The sequence below is a fragment of the Cygnus atratus genome, chromosome 1 (assembly GCF_013377495.2).
Source record: "Cygnus atratus isolate AKBS03 ecotype Queensland, Australia chromosome 1, CAtr_DNAZoo_HiC_assembly, whole genome shotgun sequence".
NCBI classification, from domain to species: Eukaryota; Metazoa; Chordata; class Aves; order Anseriformes; family Anatidae; genus Cygnus; species Cygnus atratus.
In genome coordinates, this window is record NC_066362.1 from 63,409,761 (window position 1) to 63,422,300 (window position 12,540).

Consider the following 12,540-nt stretch of genomic DNA (forward strand, 5'->3'; position numbering starts at 1 on the left):
ATCACTTCCAAGAGATTCCAGGCCTGAGTGTTTTTTACATCAAGGGTCAGGATGTTCCGGAAAGCCCCCCTGAATCTGCTGACATAGCCCTGATAAGAATGCACTGTGGGAAGGTGGAGTTAACACAGCTGGAGGAGAACAGTGACTGACACGGCCAGTAGAAGCAACCTGCCCCTCTGCTGTGACAAGCAGCCTGGATTTTCCTGATCAATAGAAACAGGCATAAACGGTCACAGCATTGTCTTGCTTCCAGCAGTAACTGAGCACTGCCACAGGGCTCCTGGAGGGAAGCACTGCTGGGTCTCTAATGATGGGGCAGGGCCTCCTCTCTGCTGGGGTGCAATAAAGAGCACGTGGGGGAAGCAGTAACAGGTTTCTCTAAAAGGTTTCTGTGCGGAGGGAGGGCAATATATGTGGCCTTATATCCACCTGAAAACGTGCAATGTTTAAGAAATCATTACAGCAGAAATTGTAGTCGGTGAGCTCTGAACATATCCATCTCTACAGCTGACCCTCTAATACTTAAAGATAAATCCATGTGGTCTGAATTGGTGATAAGCAGAGTTTTGCTTAGCATCTAGGTTACATAAATGGTAACAAAATCCTAGGAAATAACACTGCAAAGCATGAAAAAAAATGTTGATGCAAGAGTTATTAAGGTGACTTTTTAAAATGAAGCCTTTTTGTTAAAGAAAAATAAAAAAATCATCATCCCCACTCTGGCAGCTGTGTAAGAAGAAATAATCAACATGATTTCTTAACTGGAAGCACACCTTTGGTTTAAAAGATCCCCAGTGGCAAAAGAGTGACAGAGCATGAAATAAAAGTAACTCTTGCATCCTTCACTTTCTACTAAACTCATGAGTGAACTGTAAAAATGGCACCACAGCTTATTTCACAGGGTGAAGGCTTTTTATACCACAGAGCTGTTTTCATACACGTTTCTGTCGGCACACCTGCAGCAGCAGTGTTTATTTATGCTTTTAGGTGTGAGGATCTGGGCAAGACTGAGGCTGGCAGTGGGCAACACTGAATGCACAGCTCTGCCACGTCAGGTATAATCAAGCTATTCTGCAGTTCCCTGGTGTTTGCCATCAATTTCAGCGGTCAAAAGGAAGGCTTCTTCAAAACTGAGGAAGAAAAAAGGCAGCCAGGGATGGAGGATCCAAGTCAAGAATTGTTACTAAACCCTGACATATTACTTCCATGAAAGAGTCCAAGGTACAACACTTCCAAAAAACCTCCAAAAGTACTCTGTAGGACCAAGGTGCTCCTTTGCCTTTCCTGTTATTGCAAACAGCAACAGAAAACATCAGTTACCATTTCATTGGAGTGCATCACTATTTCTTTAAGACAGAAACCACATTTCTTTGTGGTAACTTGTAACACTTTCCTCTCCTACATCATCTTGGAAGTATAAACCAAACTATTTATAGCACTTCTCCTTCTACACACACACAAGCTCTCTCTATTTTTCATTACTCACAGTACTTGGTCAAACAAGAAACAGGATAGAAGGGAAGAGTTGCTGGTCAGAGCATCCCTTCCATGCCTGCCTGCCCCAGCTCTGCCTGCAGTACTGCTCTGTCACAGGGGACAAAATCTCATCGTGTTACTTTGAAAAGATGATGAAATATTCTCTAATGGAAAGTGCATTTTGTCATGGAAAAAACAAACATGGATTAGTGGGTAATAATGGTGGTAGGGGGATGGTTGGACCACATGATCTTGGAGATCTTTTCCAACCTTAATGTTTATGTGATTATTCTCCCTGCTACGAGATCTCCTTCTGTTTGTAAATGTCTGCATTACGCTGGCAGATGCCCAGATGAGAAGTGCTTGGTTGCTTTCACTGCTTTGTACGAAAGGCAGTGAGTGCTTCAACATTACAGGGCAAAAGCCTGCTGTTATCACAGTTTACAAGTGAATAGCCACAGGAGATGCCAGACTCCCATTCTGCTTTCATTCATATGGAATCCCTGTGTGTTTTGTGCAGGTAAGCTATTCTTCAATCTATACAAATATCTCATGCTGAGGTTATACTTTGTTACTGTCAGGAAATAGGATATATTTATTTCCATCAAATGCCGTGGCTAAATACATTACCTTCTCATGAGTGTCTATGGCTATTTTGAAATATTTTAAATACGTTTTTCTCAAGCAGACAATATACAGTTATAGAAGACATCTAGCTGTACTGACACAGTGTCATTAAGGTGTCAGTTTTTATTTGGTCATTATATCAGCCCTCTTCTGAAGTGACTTGGACTTGTATGAGAACAGCAGGAGAGGATATAAAAACACAAGGCAAAAGAAGTCTGTCAGCAGGGCAGTTATCTATGTGAACCACTAGAGGACAATGTGACCCAACTTATTCTCCAATCAGTAAAATAATTCATAATTAAACTTAACTGGTAATCAAGCACCAAATGTTAAACTTCCAGGACAGGGCAATCGATACATGCACTTTTACTAGGGCACAGCCTCAGTAGTTTTTACACTTTCAGAGAGGATTCCCCTATGAACTACTGCATCTGTAAATAAAAAACAATTTAATCCAAGAGGTGGAGCTGACGACACATGAGTAACATTTTAATGTCTAGAAGTTATTTTTGATCCTAGTCACCAGCAGAACATAGTGCAATGGTTCTAATGGACCCGTGCCAGAAAAGGGGAAAAAAAAAGAAAAAAGGATAAGGCCTTTTTGTGAAGCTATAGCAAACAACAGAGTCCTTGTCAGCATTGCATCTAATTATATGCGAACAGTAATTGTGGAAGATGTCAATCACATCATTCAACGCATGTCTAATGTAACAGAACAGACCATGAGAAATGAAAAACAGAGGGCTCCAGTTCAAAAATTGGGGAGCTAATGTTTGGGCTTTTCCCCTACATTTTTTCATGCAAATATTCTTGAAAAGCTTTCAGATCCTTACTGCAGTAAATTGAGCTATTTTTCATCCTACAAAACAGCCTTGTAATCAGAAACTAATTAGATGCCCCAAACTACCCTGACGAAATCACTACTTATCTGCTGGAAAAAATGCAACCATTAGCATGATACTGTGCATTACTTTATAATTTTCATAACTCATGAGTAAGAGAACAATGGAAAAATTATATACTTCCGACTTAATGTCACTGTGTTACGGCTGATGCAGTATAAAATCTCATTCAATCTGATGACAGTTTTATTGCACTAGCAGTAAATTGAATCTAATAGAAAATTTATGCTTAGACTAATATCCATGATCTCGTGTTTGTTGACAAGTCTCGCTTTCCTTTGCAGAGGAAAATAAAAGGTGCATTTTTTAGGAAAAACAACAGTAAGCAAATAGTAGAAAATAACATTTAATAGAGGTTCAAATTTAATTACAAACAGGTTGACTTTGCATGGGGAAATGGCTTAGAGGCCTACCAGCACAAGTCTGGCAAAAAACAGGTTTGGGTTTTATTTCAGTATCATTCCATCACAAAACTAACCCTATTTATAAATGATTTTGTCTTCTTGTTAAATACATTGTTTGCATCTATTTGGCAACATCAAACCATAAATAAATTCATGAGAAATTAATGAGGAAAAAATATCAAACCCTAAACTATCTTTGATTCGTTGCTTTTAGCAAATAGAAAATTATTAAGTTTGGAAAACACCTCCAAGATCATCTGGTCCAACCATCCCCCTACCACCAATGTCACCCACTAACCCATGTCCCAAAGCACCACGTCCAACCTTTCCTTGAACACCCCCAGGGATGATGACTCCACCACCTCCCTGGGCAACTCATTCCAATGCCTGGCTGCTCTTTCTGAGAAGAAATGTCTCCTGATTTACAACCTAAACCTCTCCTGGTAGAACTTGAGGCCATTCCCTCTAGTCCTATCGCTAGTTATCTGCAAGAAGAAGCTGATCCCCCGCTCCCCACACCTTCCTTTCAGGTAGTTGTAGAGAGCAATAAGGTCTCCCCCGAGCCTCCTCTTCCCCAGACTAAACAACCCCAGTTCCCTCAACTGCTCCTCATATGGATATACACTTAGAAACTTTAAAGCTCAATTACACCTCCTATTTAGAAACCTCTAATGTGAATTGTGGGTACTTTTTTGTCTTCCTTAAGAAAAGGAAAGTCTATTTCTGCATCCTACAGAGATGTCTTCTACCCAACATAGTGTAGCAGGAAGTGAGAGGACAACACTGTCCCTCCTCCTTCCTATGGACGAAAAGAACCACAAAGAGACTTGCCATACCAGGGATGAAAAGTTTTGCAGACCTGCACACCCTCAAAAGGAAATGGTTCCCCCAAAAAATAAGAGTCTATACTCAGCTTACTCAACACGGGGTAAGCGGAATAGGGGTAAGTGTAGCTTTGGAAAATCCCAGATAAAGGCAAAGCATGAGGTTTCAAGCAGCACCGCCAGCCAGCAAGAAAATGGACAAACAGAAAATGCTTTATCAGGTAGGATATCGAAATAGTGCTGTGCAATAAGGAGAGAGGTAATCCTGTTAACTTCACTGGCTGAACCAATGGGGCAATGAAGCATCTGAAACAGTTGGAAAGCCAGTAATGGCCTCCAGAGATACCCAGCTTGCCCCTGGCACATCCTGATTTTTCATTCTGAAGGGGACAGAGAGAAGAGAGGACAAAAAGGGGAACAGAAGAGCAAGGACCATTTTTCTTTTATTTACTGTCAACTGTTTTCAGTCCCCAGACGAGGTCCTCTAGATTTGCCTTGAAGTTTCTGTAGTTCACATACAGGAATACTTACTTTGAACTGAATGAATGATATTTTCAGTGTTTCAGAAGATAACAAAAAATATAATGGGATTTTGTGGATGACCTAGTCTGTCCTGGTCTGACCTTTGTATAGACTTTGCAGCCCTGATCCTGCTGATGAATCATAGATGTGGACACCCTAGCAGAGTACAGACAGAGCACCTCTTATAGAAATGTTTGTTCTTCCTTTTCAATATGTATATCCCAAAATAAATTACTTCAGAGATTCACTTTCTTTATTGTAAGAAGTCTGCATCTTCCTTTTTAATCTGAATTTATCTGATTTCGTCCTTCAAAATGTTTCATCTAGGTGGCATTATTAGAGTTCATAATATCATATATGATCTAACCATCAGTATTGGCACACTACTTTAAGAGCACAAACATCTCTCCTACAGTAACCAAGAGCAGAAACACTAACAGTTGAAATGTTTGATTCTGATATTAAAACAATTTCCTTAGCTTTTGATATACTATACAGTCTCAAAAAAAAAAAAGACATACTATTGTGAACAAGATCTGTAGAATAGTAAGTACCTATAATCTTTCCCTCTTATGCATTTACTTGCACAATGACAGCACTATGAAAAACAAGGATAAAAAAAGCCATATGTTTGTTAGCTATAGTATATTGAATAGAAACCAGATTAAGATAATGCATGTTTCAAGTTGCTTCACCAGCAATGGCTCTAAAATAAAACATTTTACAATCCACCTAATAATTTCACTGTCTGAGATTTTCAACACGTTTAATTGGACAGATAAATCTAAAGAAGTAAGGTGAATTTCTAACAAAAGCAATTAAATGGCCCATTTATGTAGTTACTACAGTTTGAAACCAATAACTTTCAATGTTTTAAACCCTATTACATATAAATCCTTATAAAATACCTATTTTATTGACTTTCATATATAAGTATGTATATAAATATAAAACTAACAAATGTTCTTATTATTTAGGCATTTAATTTTCCTTCTCTGTAGCATGGGTACATTATATTATAAGGACTTTTGTATAAATGAAATACAAATATCTAATCATATATATTTATCTGGTGAACACATGAAAAATTATGGTTTGATCTTGACTGCATTAGTAGCACTCAATATTTTATACTGGCACCTTCAACAAACAATGCTGCAATATTCCTAAGAGTTCCTTCAAAGAAGAAGAAACTTCACTTAACAAAATAGTATTAAACCAATGTGCAAGGAAATTCAGACTCCAGGGTTACTGCACAGTTCAGTTCATATGATCCTACCACATATCTGTGGAATGAAGTCGTGCATTTAAACATGAGCATGGCAAATACTAAAATATTTGGCTGGAAAAAAAGTTTTGCTGTGCGAAAGACATTGTGGAGGTCATTTTTGTTTCAGTTTAAAATTCTGCTACTTATCTGTCTCCTGCAGCTCCGGTGGCATTAAACATTTCTGAGAAGTGGGAGTATTTGTTTCTAAATGCCACATTGGCTGGGTAGAAGAAAGAATGAAATACCTGGGCCTTGGAGCAGGCTCATAACAACATCCCACAGAACAAGAGCAGGCAAGGGCTCTTGATTCAGGGCTCTCCGCCAAGAATCTTTCCACAGTCCATTCAGACCAATTTTGGTCTTCAAATTTCCACTGGTTCCGATGGACCATGGCCATTCAGGGACCAGCCTGGGCCCGAAGTCCAGTCCTGCTCTCTCCCTCTTGCCCACTCTGCATCACCAATTATCCCATGCCTGAGTAGGTACTATTATAATGATATTAGAAAGAAATTGCTCAGAAAAAAAAGAGAAAAAAAAAAAAGGTGTGTGTGTATTCATTCTGTGGCATTTTGGATTACATTTGGATTACATTTTGGATTATTTGGATTAGCCTTTTTATCCCCCCAATTACAGAATTTCCTATGAGTGTTGCCACTTTCTAGCCACAATTAAAGAACCCAACAGCAGTGATTCTACATGACAATGCCTCAAGGCAGGGTTTTTGATGAAGGATTCACACAGGCCTTTTCAAGCTTGTCAAGAAACCCAGGGCTGGTTCTAAAGCTGAACAGATCATTTGGGAGAGGCATCTGCCAGCTACACCATCCCTTTGAGAGGCCATCTGTCAGGTGCAAAGTGCCAAATTTCTTTCTGGACCCAACAGGGCACTGGCTGACCGTCAAATGAAAAGTTGTGCTAACAGGGTGCAGATTTGCACTCCTCTGTTCAAGCTCATCACTGGGACAGCTGCTGTTCCTGGTCCTGCCCCCCCTTGGGCCAGCACTCTCTACCACATCATTAGCCAGATCAGGGGGCAGCAAGCCACCCCCAAAAGCAAAACAAAGTTGCTTTTTATGGTATTTACTCCCTGCTGCTGTTGGCAGGGTGAACACAGAGACACTTGTGCTAGCAGGAGCTAGGAAACAGGAACGTGTACCATCTCTGTTTTGGATATTTTTGTTGCTCAGCCACAAATACATAACTTACTTGAAATTCCAGAGGCAGAAACCCAGACCCATCAATGTAAATTGTCAAATTTATATAGCCTCCAGAAGGACTAAGATTTCACTGTATGAGGACTGGAGAGGAGTAAAGTGAGTTGCTGAGGATGGGAGGATGAGAAAAGACACTAAAGTGGATGCATACAAGCACCTAAATAAGAGGGGTGAGCTTTGACTATTTTAGCACCCATTATGCTTGGTTGGAACAGAAAAATATACCCCTGCTTGCTTTTGCACTGCTCTCTGCTGTATTACCCTACCTTTTGATGTCAGGATGTTTTCAGAGCTCCCTGCTGTAACCTGCCTCTGAGCATGCCAGGCAGCAACTCCAACCTCCCATGCTGCAGGCACAGAGCTACACTCCTTGTACACTTTCCATTCCCCATGGCAACTGCCTCCCCTCCTTACGACTCGGAGTTATTTTAATTTCAGCTTGCTGCTAGCTCAATCTTACATTCCTCATACTCCTTACACCGGCAAACCAGCTGCGCTGCCAAGGGACGTGTGCACAGGGCCCGGGCTCTCAGCTCAGCCTTGCCATCCTGCACTGCATTACAATACCATCCAAGCTCTGCTTTCTTTCAATTTGCATGCCGAGCCAATCGCCAGTCTTGTAAATACCAGCTAGAAGTTGTAGTAACAATGACGGCTGACAAGTGCCTTTGCTTTCCCCAGATGAGCAGATCAGTTTGCTGTGGTAGAGCTCGGGAAGCTGAGAGCCTGTGGACACACAGACCCAGCGCTGGGCAGCAGAATTAATACATCTGGTCCTGGGGAGAGTGCAGCTAAACTAGCAGGGGGCTCAGTTCAAATTAACCAGGCAGGTAATTAATCCTGATCTACAGCTCACAAAAGATCACGGAAACCATAGAAAAATGGATCACAAAGGCCCTCTGGAGAGCATCTAGTCCATTTGTCTTTCCTTAGATAGGAGCAACTACATCTATGTCATTCCTGATATCTAATCTATTTTTAAACAGTTCCAATGATAGGTCCCATTACTTTTCCCAGAAACTTGTTTCATGACTTCACTTTTGCCTTTCTCAGAAAACTCTTTTGAATACTTAATCTGACCCCAGGTCTTTTGCATTGCATTGAGAAAACAGTATTTATTCTCCTCCCCACAAAAGACAGGAAAATAAATACATCTCTTCCTTTCTGCAGGAGCCCTCCATTTACCCACCATAGCCATCTTCAGCCACCTCTCCTATACAAACAGAAAAACATGCTAAAAGTGAAGATTTCCAGATAGCTCCTACAACAGAGAAATCCTGTAAGATGTCCTTGTATGAAATATAGCAGGAACACAGGAAGATGGGTGATGATGATAAAGGTAACTAGATATCAGGGAAAAAAAGAACAGGAGACCCCAATTAACTCTCTACATTCTTTCTAGTACATGGTTCCTCACAAAGGATTGAGAGAGGAGGAATACATTGAAAGAAGCAAAGAAGAAACTGTTAATACCTTTTAGAAATTAGTATGAATACAGTATGAATAAATAACTAAAGGATACGATAAATAAATAAAACTATTTACAGGTAAAAAAGCCTGTTTCTAGTAGTCATCTGCTGAGACATTCTCTATCGTGCTGCAGAGGAGCTGCAAGAGTTCAGAATCAAAGGAGCTCTGTAAAAATCCATGCTTATGGCACAGCTTCCCTTGTTATAATTATTCTTACAGAGTGCCAGCTGCAGAGGTGTTTTAAAAGAGACTTGTGAATGTGCACACACCTCCCTCACAATGACAACAGACTATTTCAAGTTATCCTTGAAAAATATCTATACGGTATAAAAGGTTGCTAAGAGAGGAGGAGCAACAAGCAAGTAAAACTTGAGTAATTCTTATTCTTCTCCAGAAGGACAGAGACGTTTTTTAACAAACACATCTGTGCCACAAAATTCAAATGTTATCATGTGGCCAATTATGTCACTAATAAGGTAGAGTATTTCCTAAAAGTCAGGATTAATTTCAGTAATTAAAATTCATGTAATGTTATCCATCTGCTGCTAAAACAAGCACAGCATTCTGCAGCAAATTTGACCTTGTGCGCAGAACCCCCACCAACCTCCCCACACTTATTTTTGTGACAGTAGTACAAACATCAATTCAGAAACAGCAGTTGATTAATATTTAAAAGATGAAAATTGACTTGATGACTAATGCCTTTTTACTCAAAGACTTGGCGTTTTTATTTTAGGTAATAAATTTGAGTGACTTAGGTTGCAAGCAAGCAAAGATAAGTATCTCATCTGTCTATAAACTGCATTCTTTGGGACTGAATTTTACACATAATTTTAATTCATCACAGCAAACATGGTAATTCATGAGTACAAATGCCTTTGTGAAAGGTTTGATAAAGTAAACTGCACTAAAGATTACCTAAATTGATTGATAAGGACAGTGAAAATACCTGTACTCAGAAAGTGTCTCTGAAACATCACACTGCTCTTGACAGTTCAACATGAATAGGTTTGACACTTAATCTTGGCTCTTATAATCTGACCTTTCCTTTATTTGTTTTAATACAGACTGGATATTACACAGATACACTTAATATACATATTACAGTCCACACAGGTAATTTTTACACGGACAGTTTTCTATCTTGTCCTTAAAAGGCTGAGCACACAAGATTCTTGCCTTTTGGCACACAGGACAAAAACACAAATGTAAAACAGTCCAAGGGCTGACTATTAATGACATTCTCTGTGAGAGTTACTCAAGCATGTTGCTCGTGGCAGCACAACCTTAGAATTACATTATTCTTTTGGAAATTGAATAAACACTGAACATTATGCAGAGCCTGCAATGCACCAAAACAGAACTAAATGCCATAAAATACCATAAATGCCATATTTTCTTGGAGAGTAAAATATTAGTTTGACTTTGAATATTAATTATATATATATATATATATCCTATTATTTTGTATTCCCCTTTAAAAACACTGCTGTCTTCCTTTCAGCACGTTTCCACTGACTGTCAGCTGACTTCCATACAACTGATGACGGCTGTTGGGCTGACAACAGAAGCCTTCCGCTGAGAAGGATTATTAAATTATTAATAAGACATGGTTAAAAGAACTGAACTGGGAATGCCCACAGAAACTTAAAATGGCCCTTTATTTACCTAAAAAGACAGCATTCACTAAATCACTGCTGATTGCCCCTGAGGACCTTGTAGCATGAAGAGGACAGCATCTTACGACAAATACGGAGTGACCACCATGATTGTTAGGGCATACACAGACGAAGGGACTCGGCATCTCTTGGACTGTAAAATCCACAGTTCAGCAAGATAGCAAAGCAGCTTCTCCATCCTTGCTGAAGTTGTACTCAAGGACCTTGACAAATGAAGACCTACTCTTTTCCCAAATTTATGGAAATCCAGAAAAAACATACCCATATGACAAGTGGACAGGAAAACTATTTTTTAAATTTTTTTCACGAAGACAGGTCCATCTAAGCCTTACCTACCTCAACATCAGTGTAATCCGAACTCTAAGCCTGCCAGCCTGCTGGTGTCTGCTGGATGAAACAGGGGTGCCAGCCTGGCTGCCCCACCCAGCCCTCCAAGGTGCCCCCTGCAACACAGGAGTGCTGGGCTCTAAACCTCCAGCTGCTGCTGAGAAACCTCCGTGGCAGCAAAGGATTGCAGTCCAAAGTCTTAATTGCGCCCTCAGTTTTCTAATATCCCAGCAGAACAGGGCTGATTGATAGCTCTTGCTCTATTTGTGGGTGGTTTTTTTTCCCCTTATTTTTAATATAAAATATAACAAAATATTGGAGGAAGGCTCCAAGCTCATTTTTGTGTTCTACAATTTCCCTACTTTTTTAAGTACTCCAATAAAATTTAAACCCCATTTGAGCAAGTAACTATTTAAATGCAGGCTTTTCAGTTCTGTTGTACTTTCTATGGCTAGATACAGCATAACTGAATTCATGTAGGCGCTGCAAAAATGCAGCAGAGTAATCCATCTAGTGAAACGACAGCCATCCTCATGGGGGAAAATCAACACCACACTTGAACTAGGTCAAAATTCAGACAAGCAACAGGAATAAGATGGGATTTATGAACTTCCCTTCGTTAACTGATCAATATATTCCCTGCCATATAGCCCCACAGCTGCAGACCATTCTCAGTTTCTTCTTTGAAATACAGCTACCGGTGTCTCTAAAGACAACAGCCTCAGCTGCTAACTGGTCCTTGTGCTCTTAATTATCATACTGAGCTTTAGTTCACCCAGCATCTTGACCAGAGAATTGACTTTGTATGTAGGCATGCAATGATCAGGAAGATGCAAATACAACATGGTACATGGAATATGCATCATAGCTGCACACTTGCACCATGCTCTTTGTGCGGTACAACGTATGATGCCACCAAATACATTGGCAGAATGGGAAAAAAATCTGCCAAACAGAGCTTCTGGTATAATAACTTTTGGCAACACATTTCCCCTGTCAGGGGCTGCACACTTAGTTAATAGTCTCTACCTTTCACCTTTGATCACATGGAAGTTTCTGTAGTTTCTGATTTTGCTTCAGCTTGTACAGAACGCAAGCACCTCTTGTGAAAGACTGCAGCCATGAAAAGAAAAGTTAACTTTACAGCTGCACCTGTCAGTTCTCCACCCTGATCCTGCCTCTACTGATGGAGGCTCCTTATGGTTGAGTGGCTGAACTACCACACTATATAAACACTGTCTATGAAATGTAAATGGTACCCATTTTGGTGATCTAGAGAATGGCTAGCATTCCTTTGCAGTAGTTTGGCATCTGCTGCAGGAGTGACATAGCTGTAGCAAGCACAGGGAAGAGAGCTGAGTTGCTTTAGGCAAAGAACATCCCCACTTAGGAATCGTAGACGTTAACGGCATGGAAGGTACTGGGTTTTAATAAAGTGTGGTCTTCAACCTAGATGCAGTTCAAAGACTCAAGTTAAAAATCCATTTCTTGCTTGTGTCCTAAGAAAGAAGAAACTTTATTTCCCTGTGGATCTTTCCAGCTATTACCGCTAAATGGGAAACCATTGGAGACAGCTCTCATATAGCAACAAAGGGATGAGGACAACATCAGCCACTGAATCCTAAATATTTTGCCCACACTCCTGAGCCCCTCAGAAATCACATTAGCTAAGTTTTAGGAGTACCTAGGCACAATTCAGACGTATTCTTTGGTATTAGCCTAGCACATTGGATCACAACTGCTAATATGGATTACTTTGCTTGCTTTCATAAATAGAAGTGACACAAAGCCTAAACCTTTTTCTGTCTCATTAAGGGACTGCAAC

At 40.1% G+C, this 12,540-nt stretch overlaps 1 protein-coding gene across 7 annotated transcripts in view; it reads right to left on the minus strand.

Annotated features, from left to right (window-relative positions):
• BICD1 (BICD cargo adaptor 1) overlaps positions 1 to 12,540 on the minus strand; it is a 177,325-nt gene that overhangs the window by 52,665 nt on the left and 112,120 nt on the right. The window lies entirely within an intron of this gene.